The sequence below is a fragment of the Antennarius striatus genome, chromosome 5, assembly GCF_040054535.1.
Source record: "Antennarius striatus isolate MH-2024 chromosome 5, ASM4005453v1, whole genome shotgun sequence".
NCBI lineage: Eukaryota > Metazoa > Chordata > Actinopteri > Lophiiformes > Antennariidae > Antennarius > Antennarius striatus.
Genome location: NC_090780.1, coordinates 5,642,764 through 5,657,032, shown reverse-complemented (window position 1 = coordinate 5,657,032; position 14,269 = coordinate 5,642,764).

The window sequence follows — 14,269 nt, the reverse complement described above, 5'->3', positions numbered from 1 at the left end:
TTGAGCAGATGATAAATAATTTCCCTTTGGAAATTATCTATCTTCTGTGTTGGAAAGAGTGAGCTTTTATAATAATAATAATAATAATAAATTTTATTTCAAGGCGCCTTTCTTGACACTCAATGACACCGTACAGAATTATACAAAGTCCAATAAAAAATCAACAATAAAAGTAGATAAAATCAATAAAAAGAGCAACAGGTTTCAGCAGGAATAGGCAGTCTTAAACAGATGTGTTTTCACTTGTGCTTTGAAGTGGGGGAGTGAATGAATGTTTCTAAGCTGAGGTGATAGCGAGTTCCACAGCAAGGAGCAGAGCGGCTGAATGCTCTGCACCCCATGGTCTCGAGACGGGCTGAAGGGACAGACAGGTGTGAGGAGGATCTGAGGGAGCGGAAGGGAGTGGTAACATGAAGAAGGTCAGATAGATATGGAAGTTGTGGGTGGCATTGAAAGTTAGGAGGAGAATTTTGAAATGGCTTTGGAACTGGACCGGAAGCCAGTGAAGTTGTTGGAGGACAGGAGTGATTGTGGTGAATTGAGGGGGTTCGAGTTATGATGCTAGCAGCCAAATTCTGGACCAGTTGTAGCTTGTGAAGGGATTTATGAGGGAGTCCGAATAAGAAAGAATTGCAATAGTCTAGTAGAGAGGTTGCATGACTGCAGACGAGAATAGTGGCAGTGTGGGTCATGAGGGAAGGGCGGAGACGATTGATGCTACGTAGATGGAAGTAGGCAGACCTGGTGATGTTTCTAATGTGTGACTGGAAGGATAATGTGCTGTAAAGGATGACACCCAGACTCTTAAGCTGGGGAGAAGGAGAAACGATGCATAGACTGGTCCAGTGTGGTACATCAGCCACCTCATCGCGCCCAACACACACTCCGCCACAACTCCGGTGAGACTTGTATGGAACAGTAGTCAAAAGTGCAGAGGGGTGATTCTCAATGATCTCCTGTTAAGGGGCCCTGACGTCCTCAACTCCATTCGTGCTGTGATTATCAAGTTCCGGAGGGGAGGGTTTGCTGCTTTGGGAGACATTAAAAAAATGCACAACTCAGTGGGGCTTGAAGACCAAGAGATGATTCTGCATAGGTTACTGTGGCGTGACTCTGAAGAGCAGGAGCTGGGTGAAAATGCAGTCACTAGAGTTAACATTGGAGACAATCCAGCAGGTTGCATTGCTCAACTCACCACTCGCCAGTTCAGCCATCTCGAGAAAGAGCGTCGCGTGCTACAGGAAGACAGCTATGTTGATGACCTATTGACCTCTCATGACAACTTGGCCCAGCTTAAAGTCATCACAGAAAATATGGAGCAGATCCTGAAAGCAGGACGGTTTGACTGGAAGCCGTGGGTCTTCTCTGGTCAAAGTAGGAGGGAGCCTGTTGGAAAACAGGAATAGGTAGCTACTCCAAAGACTGTGATCCTGCCAAATGAGCTCCGAGAGGACAACAACCAAGTGCTTGGCCTTGACTACACCCCAGAGGATGACAACCTTCATGTCATGGTTGAGATAAACTTGTCAAGGAGAAAGAGGAAAATGAGACTCGGCCAGGACCTTCCACTGGAGCAGGTGAGAGGTCAGGCGCCGAGAGTTATTAAGCCAAGTTTCTGGACTGTATGACCCAATTGGCCTGACAATGCCTGTAAGGCAAAAAGGGGCCATTTTGCTTTGGAGAGCATTTGAGGAGACCAACCCCAAGTGTAGCACCAGTAAGGACACTTGGAACCTTGTGCTATTGGGAAAGCTCAGAGAAGAGGCCATCTTTGAAGAATACGCGCAGCTGAGCAAGGTCAAGTTTCATAGAGCCCTGACACCAGCAGGCGCGCCAACTGAACCTGATGCAATCACTTTCTCTGATGGCAGCGAGTATGCTTATGGTGCCATCCTGTACCTGCGTTGGGCCTGTGACCAAGGTTCTATGGTGAGGCTTGTGGAGTCGAAAGCTAAACTGACTCCTCTAGACCACAAAGGGGAAGCAGTCAAGGCAGAGTTGTGTGGAGTAGATTTCGCTGCCAGCTTAAAGAAATACTTTGACCAACATGGAAGAATTCAAGCCAAGCCGTGGTACCATCTTGTGGACAGCCAAACAGTCCTTGGTGCAACTCTGCGTGAGAGCTATGGTCCCAGACTTTTTTTGCTAATATGATTGGAGAAATCCAAAGCAGCACACAACTTCAGGATTGGTGGTGGATCCCTGGACCACTGAACATTGCTGACATCATCACTCGCGGGGCTGGCCCAAAAGACATGGAGGAAAATTCCCCATGGCAGCAAGCACCAAACTTCCTGGGTCTACCAGCTGATGAATGGCCGATTAATACTGCAAAGGATGTATCAGCGACGGCCAGAGAGCGTGTTGGGAAAATGCAGAAGAAATCATTTACTGCTAAACTCAGATGAAGAAAAAGCCACCAAATCCGGAGCTTTGAAGGCCACTATTGGTGCTGCTGTCCAAAACCTGGTGAATGAAGGACGGTTCAGCAACCTGACTCACCTGGTTAAGACAGTCACCTAGGTTTGGAGGGCAGCAAAATACTTTGCGGGTAAAAATAGGATCCTGGAAACTCCAAAGTGGGAGGCAGTTTCGTCAGCAGGAGTCATCACCGTAGCAGAGCGCCACGATGCTTTAAGAGACCTTTTTCTTGCTGCACAAGAGGGCATGACCTCTCCAACCACCATAGTATCCTGGCTGGTAGTCTGCAAAGAACAAAAAAGTGGGCTACTGGTTTGTAGTGGGAGAGTGTAGGCTTTCAATGAAGACAGAGTTGTGACAAGCTCCTGTACACCTGAAGTGAGACCCCCAACATCAGCATCCAAGTATCCTGCTTCCAAACATCCTGCATCCAGTATCCAAAGGGACCTTCAGTCCTTCACTGGGACATCTGATGTTTGGTGGTCCTGCTACCAGTGGAGGACTAGGCAGGAAGACCAGGAGGAATCTCTGACCACAAGATGACTGTGTGCAATCTTTCCAGCAGTTTCTCTGGGAAGATCAAGTGGGAGCTGTTGCCCTGAGCTGCAGGCAGCACCCCCTCTGCCTGGGTGTATCAGGTCTGGGAGTGTCTCCCAGCTGGAAGGCTAGAGATTGAACAGGTGCAACAGGTGGAAATGATTGGGCAATCAGTGGAGCTGAAGACAGTCACACAGAAGACAGGGAGGAGTGAGCTGGGGGAAGGAATGGTTGCATTGTCTGGATATGGGAAGAAGAGACTGCAGAATTAAGCCTTGTTTCAAAGATGGAAGAAGGAGCCGTTTTTTCACCTGTGTGGCCTAATGACTTTCAAATAAAAGAAAGCAAGTGGATTCCTGGTCATTGAGTGAATTCCAATCCAATCTTCTGAAACAAGTGCCCTTTCAAGTGTGGGAAACTGCAGTTTAAACACTCACAAGAGTGACAAGCACTTGGCAGGGATGAAAGGGGTTTAATAGGGGTAGACACATAGATGCATACTACAACTGTACACATAACAAGAACTCTACCATCTAGCTAACTATATCATTAACACTATCACAGCGACATGGATGAATGCATGATGATGATAGAGGAAGGAAGTAGAATCCCAGCCGATGGATTGATAAAGGGCGATATAATGGGAATAGAAGAGCTGGTGCACAACACATGGACAGATGAGGGGTGAACCTGACAAAGGCCATGAGGGCATAGAGCAGAAACTCCAGGGAAGAAGTCGTGTTAGTAAAATGTTATTGCTAGAGTGTGAATGGAGACAAGGAGAGAGAGAGGTCGGAAAGGAGGAGGAGTAATCGAGAAGAGAGCAGAAAGGATGAGTAGAGGACCTCAGTGTGTAGTGATGAGTCACCAGCAGTCTAGGCCGACTACAAAATAACTAAGCAGCCTGAGCCGCCCTAACTATATGGTTCATCAAAAAGAAACATTTTAAGCTTGTTCGTAAATAATGAGAGTTTGTCTGCCTTCTGAACCAAGGTAGGGGGTGGTTCCACAACAGATGGGCTTGATAGCGGAAGACTCAAGCTCCTATCTTTTGGAGATTTTTGGAAGCACCATTAAACCTGCATGTTGAGAGCGTAGTTCTCTGGATGGATTATCCATCCATACATCCATACATCTTCTGCTTATTCGGAGTAGGGTCGTGGGGCATCAGCTTCAACAGGGAACCCCAAACTTCCCTCTCCCTGACCACATCAACCAGCTCTGACTGGGGGATCCCAAGGCATTCCCAAGCCAGTTTTGAGAAATAATCCCTCCACCTGGTCCTGGGTCTGCCCCAAGGTCTCCTTCCAGCTGAATGTGCCAGGAACACATCCCTATGGGTGGCACTTTGGAGGCATCTGCATCGGATGCCCAAACCACCTCAACGGACTCCTTTCCACGTAAAGGGGCAGTGGCTCTACTCTGAGCCTCTCGCGAATAAGTGTTTCTCTAAGGGAGACACCAGTTACCTGCCTGAGAAAACCCATTTCAGCCACTTGTATCCGTGATCTCGTTCTTTTGGTCATGACCCATAGCTCATGACCATAGGTGAGGGTAGGAACAGATTGAATGGTAGATAGAGAACTTTGCCTCTTGGCTCTTGTTGCAACAGTGCGGTAAAGCAACTGCAAAACCATTCCTGCTGCCACAATTCTCCATCCAATCTGACATTCCATTGTTCCCTCAGGACAACATAATCTGCAAAAATCAGTGTTGCAATCCTCAACCCACCAAACTGTCAACCCTCCTCACCACGACTATGCCTAGGTCCATGTTAATCACAAACAGAATTAGTGTTGAAGTCCTTTCAAAGCTTCTTTATTCCGTCGGTTCTTGTTATTGAGGTAAAGTAGGAGACTTAGCCGATTATCATAAGTTTAAAAAGTTTATTCCTGACAACAAGTCTAATACAGATATCCGGGGTCTCTCCGTCTCCCTGACTGCAGGTACTACACGGGTCTTACATCAGAAGCAGCTGAAGAAGAGCAAATTCTATCTTGGCCCAGTCAAATTTAAAAAATTCAGATTAGAAATATGCATTAGGAGATGTGGTGTCTTCTGGTCCAATCAGATCGTGACAGGTTTTCGGCCCTTCTTCTCGGTGTAGTTCCCGTCTCAAGTTTCAAGTTTCAAGTTTATTTATTTTTATATAGCCCAGATTCACAAACAATGTCTCAAAGGGCTTTACAATCTGCACATGGACGATATCCCTCTGACCTTTGTGCACTGCAAGCAGTGCGACCCTCGCATCGGATAAGGAACAACTCCCCCCAAAACCCTTTTAACAGGGGAAAAAATGGATGGGAGAAACCTCAGGAAGACTGCAGAGGAGGGACCCCTCTTCCAGGAGTGGACAGACGAAGCAATAGATACCACATGTACAGATTAACAACACAATAATAATAACAGTAACAATAATAAATGTATGACAAAGGCACGCTGATCCATCCAGTAGAGCGAGTCATCACCAGCCGATGAAGCACACAGAGGTCACCGATTGCCGAGGATCCACCACTCTGAGGACAGACCAAACAGTGCCTAAGTCATTGAGCTCAAAAAAGTTATAGTTTAAGGTTACTCTGGCAAAACCCCAAAACCACAGCAGAACCAAATGAGGCAGAACCAGCACTCCCCTAATGGATTATGAAAACAGGACCACTGTACAGCTTGTGCTATCGCCAGCCACGGAAGCAGACAGAGGTAGCCGATTGCCGATGATCCACCACACAAAGGCCTGCGAGAGAGAACAGGAGAAGAAGGGAGAGAGACAGAGAGAGCAGGGGCGAGAGGGGTGCTAGAGGGACCAGAATAGCAGAGGATTAATGGGAGGCAGGGGCCTAACTAAGAAATCCTATGACTCGTCGGCAGGACTAGGCTAAACCTAAACATTGAGACTGCCACCCCCGATATTACTTATATGTTAGGTTGAACAGATATGTTTTGAGTCTAGATTTAAAGACATTTACAGATTCAAACTGTCTAATACCTATAGGGAGGTTATTCCACAAGAAAGGGGCACGATAGGAGAAGGCCCTCTGGCCAGCTGACTTCTTTTTAACTCTAGGAACACACAAGAGACCTGTATTCTGAGAGCGGAGAGCCCTAGTCAGCGTGTAAGGTTTAACAAGATCAGACAGATAGGTTGGAGCAAGCCCTTTAATGCTTTTGTTTGTTAATAAGAGTACCTTAAAATCGGATCTAACATGAATCGGGAGCCAGTGTAATGCAGCTCAAACTGGGGTGATAAGGTCAAATTTCCTAGTTTTAGTTAATATTCTTGCTGCTGTGTTCTGAACCATCTGAAGGCCCCTAGTACCAGACCGAGGCAACCCTGATAACAGAACATTACAATAGTAAATAGTCTCCAGTTTAATCCTTTAAAACTTCCATAAATGGAACCGCTGACTTGTGTGTGTGTGTGTGTGTGTGTGTGTGTGTGTGTGTGTGTGCGTGCGTGGGTGCGTGCGTGCGTGCGTGTGTGTGTGTAAGTGCGTGCGTGCGTGCGTGCGTGTGTGTCAGAATAGGTGAGTTTAAATGTGTGCAGATTTCAAGGTTATGAAAAGATTAAATGAGTTCTGTGAGCTCTGTGTGTATTGGGACAGGGTTCAATGTCTGAAAAGATTAAATGAGTGTGTGATTAAAGTGAACTACTATGAAGCTAGCAAAATAGCATTAGCAAATAGCATGTGTATAATGTCTAAATCACTTAAGTGACAAAGCACAGTCCTGGTGAAGGCCAACAGCCACTCAGAACAAGTCCAACTTACTGCAGAGAACCCAACACAACTCTCACTTTGGGCGTACAGGGATTGGATGGACCTGAGGAGAGGTCCTCTCAGCCCAAACACCAGCAATACAGCCCACAGCAAGTCCCTGGGGACCCGATCTTACACCTTCTCCAAGTCCACAAACCACATGTAGACTGGATGGGCACATTCCCAAGCCCCCTCTAGGGTACCCCTAGGATTAAAGAGCTGGTCCGTTGTTCTACGACCAAGGGATGTCGCACCACCCCCCTGTTCAGAGATGGCTTCTCCACATTGACATAGCTGGCTTCTTTCACTCCTCTCTCAAACCATTTGTCTTCCCTGTCCAAGATCTGAACATTGGTATCCTGAAATGAGTGTCCCTCTTCCTTGAGGTGAAGGAAGACTGCTGAGTCCTGTCCTGACGAGTTGGCTCTTCTGTGTTGAGCCATACGCCTGTGTAGTGGTTGTTTGGTTTCCACTATGTAGACATCTGATCATTCCTCGTTGCATTTAACTGCATACACCAAATCGCTCTTCTGACTGTGGTATGGGGTCTTTAGGGTGGACCAGTCTTTGTTGGAGGGTGTTTGCCGGCTTAAAATACACTGGAACACAGGACAAGACTTAGCAGTCTTCCTTCATCTCATGGAAGAGGGACACTCATTTCAGAATACCAATGTTCATAACTTGGACGGGGAAGACAAATAGTTTGAGAAAGGAGTGAAAGAAGCCATCCATGTCAAAGTGGAGAATAATCTCTGAACAGGGGGGTGGTCTGTGACATCACCTTTCGCCCATTTACTCCCAAAAAGATTGTCTCAGCAGATTAACCCAGGTGATGTGTCTCATACTAATGGCCCTCATTAGTATTCAAAGGTGAAACTCACATTTACACGACCCCGCTTTGACACCCCTATCAATGTTCATTGAGGAGCCAGGTGGGTTTCAACGACGGTCGTCGGAATGTGAATAGCACTGACCACACCCCACAGGGTTAATAAGCTGGGACAAGACCAGCCACCTTTAGAACTGAAGAAGTCTCTTGGATGAGAGACGAAACGTCTTCAAGAACTTTCTTAAAGTCCAGTAGATTGATTTAAACAGCTTTGGATAACCAAGAACCGGATAACTGAGAACCTACACAGTCACTGTGCATCAGAAGGCACTTGGCTCAGGTCAAGACTGCAGGTGAAAGTGCGGAAATCTGGCAGCACAATGTCCTGCATCAAGATGTCCTGCGTCACCGGTGGGTCAACAGCAGTTGGTGTCGCAGGTTACAGGGGATATCGAGTGTCGTCGCTCATCTAGTGGCAGCGTTGGTGGGTGGGGCAGGATCTAACAGTGGGTAGCAGGTATCCACGTGGGCCGCTCAGTGATTTCACAGCAGTGTGGGTGGTCAGCTGGACCTGGAATTGGCCTAACCAGCGCTGATGTTTCCATGACTTTTGTTGTGTCTTCGTCACCAACACAAAGTCACCAGGCAGGATGGAGTGTGTGTCGGCAAGCACTAGGAGAGCAGTACAAACTCTCTCTGGTTTTGGTCAGCACCTGTGTGAGGGTAATGTAGTGTTGGATTATTGCATCGTTATACAGGGCAGTCGGCTATGGAGCAGTCGAGTTGGGTGCTAGGCCAGTATTTGGAAGTCGTCCAAACGAAATCTCAAAAGGGAATAAATTGTTGTTAGGACTGGCCTGGAGGCGATTTTGCATCAGTACAAAGGGCAGACACTCCATTCAGGAAAATCCAGTCTCAGCACAACACTGCCAATTGTGCTTTCAAAACACCATTTTCTCATTCCACCGCACCTCCAGATTGTGGGTGGTAACAATGTTTTCTAAGGTGTAACTGTAACCTGTCACCGAGTTCTGAAAGTATTTTTTTAGCAAAGTGTGTACCATTATTTGATGAAATCATTGCAGGGATTCCTCATCTGGGGATGATGTCTGTGATTAGAGCCTTTGCCACTGATGAAGTAGATGGATGTTTTGTTGGGAAGGCATCGACCCATTTAGAAAACACATCAACAATAACCAAGCAATTTTTCTTTCCTTCATATGGAGAAAGTTCCACCAAGTCCATCATTAGATATTGAAAAGGTAACTGTGGTATGGGGTGAGCCACTTACCGAGTCAATGGACGTGTCCGTCCAGCATTGTTTTGTGAACAAATCAAACAATTTTTATGAAAATTAGAAGCAAACATGTTGAAACCGGGGCGGCACGGTTGCGCAGCGGGTAGCGCTGCCGCCTCAAAACACGGCGGACCGGGTTCGAGTCCGGCTCTGTGCAGAGTTTGCATGCTCTCCCCGTGTCTGCGTGGGTTCTCTCCGGGTTCTCTGGCTTCTTCCCACCTCCAAAAGCATACACTTCAGGTTGATTGGCTGTTCCAAATTGCCTGTAGCCTGAGTGTGTGTGCATGGTTGTATGTCTTTGTGTGTGGCTCTGCGGTGCACTGGCGTTGTGCCCGGAGTGTCCCCCGCCTCAAGCCCTATGCCGCCGAGATAGGCTCCGGCTCCCCGTGACCCGCTGCGGCGGATATAGCGGTGGTAATCTGAAGGTGACATGACATGTTGAAACCCTTGGTGAACCAATGTTGGTTTACACCTGAGCACATCCTCTCTTTTGACACATAGTCAAAAGGTTCTGAGAGATAGGTTCTGCAGAGAGGAAGGAAGATGGAGCGGAAATGGGTCAAAAAGCAGCTGCTTTGGCGGCTGCGTCTGCCCAAGCATTGCCCCGAGCAACAGGATCAACAGAGGAGGTGAGCACAGCGCACTTAATAAGAGTGATTTGGGAAGGTAAAAAGATGGCATCTAGGAGGGAGGCAACATTACCAATATGACAAGTGGGTTTCCCAACAGATTTCAAAAAAACTCTCTGTGACAGTAGGGAAGAGATAGACACAGGATCAATTGAAATGCACATCACAGGAAGAGTGGGAGGAGGAAGTGTGGTGAGGATGACGGCCCTCTGACAGGGAGCACTTCTTTTCCTTTCGGCTTTTGCCTTCAGGGGTCACAGCGAATCAATTTCCTCCATCTAGCCCTGTCCTTTGAATCCTCTTCTCTCAGACCAACTACCTTCATGTCTTCCCTCATTACATCCATAAACCTCCTCTTTGGTCTTCTTCTAGGCCTCCTGCCTGGCAGTTCAAAACTCAACATCCGTCTACCAATATGTTCACTATCTCTCCTCTGGACATGTCCAAACCATCTCAGTCTGGCCTCTCTGACTTTATCTCCAAAACCTCTAACATGTGCTGTCCCTCTGATGTACTCATTCCTGATCCTATCCTTCCTGGTCACTCCCAGACAGAACCTCAGCATCTTCATCTCTGCTACCTCCAGCTCTGTCTCCTGTGTTTTCCTCAGTGACACTGTCTCTAGACCAAACAACACCGCTGGTCTCACCACAGTTTTGTACACCTTTCCTTTCATTTTAGCTGAAACTCTTCTATCACACATCACACCTGACACTTTCCTCCACCCGTTCCATCCTGCCTGTACACGCTTCTTCACCTCTTTTCCACACTCTCCATTGCTCTGGACTGTTGACCCTAAGTACATAAAATCCTCCACCTTCTTGATCTCTTCTCCCTGTAACCTCACTCTTCCACTTGGGTCCCTCTCATTCACACACATGTACTCTGTCTTACTGCGGCTAACCTTCATTCCTCTCCTTTCCAGGACAAACCTCCACCTCTCTAGCTTCTCCTCCACCTGTTCCCTGCTCTCACTACAGATCACAATGTCATCTGCAAACATCATAGTCCATGGAGATTCCTGTCTAACCTCGTCTGTTAGCCTGTCCATCACCATAGCGAACAAGAAGGGGCTCAGAGCTGATTCCTGATGCAGTCCCACCTCCACCTTGAACTCCTCTGTCACACCTACAGCACACCTCACCACTGTCTTACAGTCCTCATACATGTCCTGCACTGCTCTAACATACTTCTCTGCCACTCCAGACTTCCTCATACAATACCACAGTTCCTCTCTGGGCACCCTGTCGTAAGCTTTCTCCAGATCTATAAAAACACAATGCAGCTCCCTTTGGCCTTCTCTGTACTTCTCTATCAACATCCTCAACGCAAATACTGCATCTGTAGTACTCTTTTTTGGCATGAAACCATACTGCTGCTCACAAATGTTCACTTCTGCCCTTAGTCTAGCTTCCACTACTCTCTCCCATAACTTCATTGTATGGCTCATCAGCTTTATTCCTCTGTAGTTGCCACAACTCTGCACATCTCCCTTGTTCTTAAAAATGGGCACCGGCACACTTCTCCTCCATTCCTCAGGCATCTTCTCACTATCTAAGATCCTGTTAAACAACCCAGTCAGAAACTCTACTGCCACCTCTCCTAGACACTTCCATACCTCTACAGGTATATCATCAGGACCGACTGCCTTTCCACTCTTCATCCTCTTCAATGCCCTTCTCACTTCATCCTGACTAATCTTTGCTACATCCTGGTCCACAACAGTCACCTCTTCTAGTCTTTGTTCTCTCTCATTTTCCACGTTCATCAACTCTTCAAAGTACTCTTTCCATCTTCCCATCACACTACTGGCACCTGTCAATAGACTTCCATCTCTATCCTTAATCACCCTAACCTGCTGCACGTCCTTCCCATCTCTATCTCTCTGTCTTGCCAACCGGTATAGATCAGTCTCTCCCTCCTTACTGTCCAACCTAGCATACAAGTCATCATAAGCTTCTTGTTTGGCCTTTGCTACCTCTACCTTCACCTTACGCTGCATCTCCCTGTACTCCTGTCTACTCTCCTCAGTCCTCTCAGTGTCCCACTTCTTCTTAGCTAACCTCTTTCTCTGTATACACTCCTGTACCTCCTCATTCCACCACCAAGTCTCCTTATCTACTTTCCTTCCAGATGACACACCAAGTACTCTCCTACCTGTCTCCCTGATCACATTAGCTGTAGTTGTCCAGTCATCTGGAAGCACCTCCTGACCACCCAGAGCCTGTCTTAACTCCTTCCTAAAAGTCCTGCAACACTCTTCCTTTTTCAGCTTCCACCATTTTGTCTTCTGCTCTGCCTTTGCCCTCTTGATCTTCCTCACCACCAGAGTCATCCTACACACCACCATCCTATGCTGTTTGGCTACACTCTCACTTACCACTACTTTACAGTCACTGATCTCTTTCAGGTTACACCGTCTACACAAGATGTAGTCTACCTGTGTGCTCCTACCGCCACTCTTATAGGTCACTCTATGTTCCTGCCTCTTCTGGAAGAAAGTATTCACTACAGCCATTTCCATCCTTTTTGCAAAGTCAACTACCATCTGTCCTTCTGCGTTCCTCTCCTGGATACCAAACCTGCCCATCACCTCCTCATCACCTCTGTTTCCTGCACCAACATATCCATTGAAGTCTGCTCCGATGACAACTCTCTCACTTCTAGGCATGCTCTGCATCACTTCATCAAAGTCCGACCAGAATTTCTCCTTCTCCTCCAGCTCACATCCTACCTGTGGAGCATACCCGCTAACAACATTAGCGGCAGTGGCTCAGTGGTAAAGCGGGCGGTAGAGCAGGTCGTCCTATGATTCAAGATCGGCGGTTCGATTCCCGCTCCCGCCCCCCCCAAAATATACCCGGAGGTGAGCTGACAGTGGGAGGTGTCAGCTCATCTCCGGAGCACTGCCGAGGCACCCTTGAGCAAGGTGCCGTCCCCTTTACAAAAAAATTGCTCATTTGAGGCGCACCAAGAAGGAGCTGCCTGCCACTCTACCTCCCCTGCATGCCTACAGGCCCCCTTGTGTGTGTGTGTGTGATACAGGGGCCTGTACTCACATGTATGCATGCGTTTGTAATCAGTAGCTAGAGTGTGCTGTCTTAATTTCCCTTCGGGGATCAAACCAGTATATAAAATTAAAAAAAATTAAAAAAATTAAAACATTGAACATCACACCTTCTATTTCTAGCTTCAGACTCATCACTCTATCTGACACTCTTTTGACCTCCAGGACATTCCTAACAAACTCCTCCTTCAAGATAACTCCTACTCCATTTCTCTTCCCATCTACACCATGATAGAACAACTTGAACCCTGCTCCTAAACTTCTAGCCTTGCTACCTTTCCACCTGGTCTCCTGTACACATAGTATGTCTACCTTCCTTCTCTGCATCATGTCAACCAACTCTCTACCTTTTCCTGTCATAGTTCCAACATTCAACGTCCCTACTCTTAGTCCTATACTCTTGGTGTTCCTCTTCTCTTTCTTCGAGCGAACGCACTTTCCTCCTCTCCTTCTTCGACTAACAGTAATCCAATTTCCACCGGCGCCCTGTAGGTCAACAGCGCCGATGGCGGTCGTTGTTAACCCGGGCCTCGACCGATCCGGTATGGAAGTCATAGGTTTGATTCGCATCTTTGATTTGGCAAAAGTTTTACGCCGGATGCCCTTCCTGACGCAACCCTCTGTATTTATCTGGGCTTGGGACCGGCACAATAAGACACTGGCTTGTGTCCTCTTGTGGCTACATTACCAATCTTAACAACATGAGATGGATAAACAAATAGCGTGACAGAACTCAATAGCTGTTGCCCGCCTGTGGCAGATAATGACCAATTATATACACATAAGGGAGTTTTTGTTTCAGATTTCAAACATGAAAAGTCAACAAAGGCAGAGTCAATGTCAGGGTCAGAGTCAGTATGAGAAGAAAGAGGACATCACCGAAGGATGTGGCTTGTGTCACCAACAAGTTTTTCAGTTTTCACTGATCTTTAAATAATAACTACATAATAACAGTATTGGAACCTATATTTGATGCAAGTCCTGTACTACAGTGGTCCCCAACTTTTATTGCGCCACGGACCGGTTTCATCTAAGACAATATTTTCACGGACCGGCCTTCATTTGCTCTATAATCATTAATGACGCCAGGACAGCTGTAATCTAATAATAAATCATCCGCAGAGGTTTCATGTAAATGCAGACATCAACAGACAATAAACAACTTTTTTTCTTAAATTGGTAATCAACATCTCTGTAAACGAAATAATTGTAAGAAATAATTATACTGTATGAAAAACTTGATTCAAGTGACAGCACTAATGAGGTTTATTTTGAAATATGGCAACTTACAAAACAGTGCATTTAACGTAGGAGAAATACTGATCATTTACACAAAAAAGGGTGAACAAGTCAATCAAATAATAATAATTATAATTACAATAATGAGAATTAGTGGTTGAGGACTTCTGATCTAGGGGTAACGAGAGACAATGACACCTGAAGTGTGTACCGGACGTCCGGTCTACCCTGCAGTTTTGTTTTCTTTACGGTCACTGCAGTAAATCCCGCTTAACAAAGACAGGAGGTTGGAAATGGAAGCAGGGTTTTCTATACTTTTTGGGCGATGTCAGGATTGCCTTGGCTTTGCCGCAGTTGTGGGCTGGCTGGTAACCTGTCAAGTGGGGACAACTGACATAGATGGATGTAACAGAGAATCGGGTAATTTTTCAAAATAAAACATCTTTCAGACTTCTGAAGAGATTTAAATACACGATATTCATTTTTTTGCTTTAT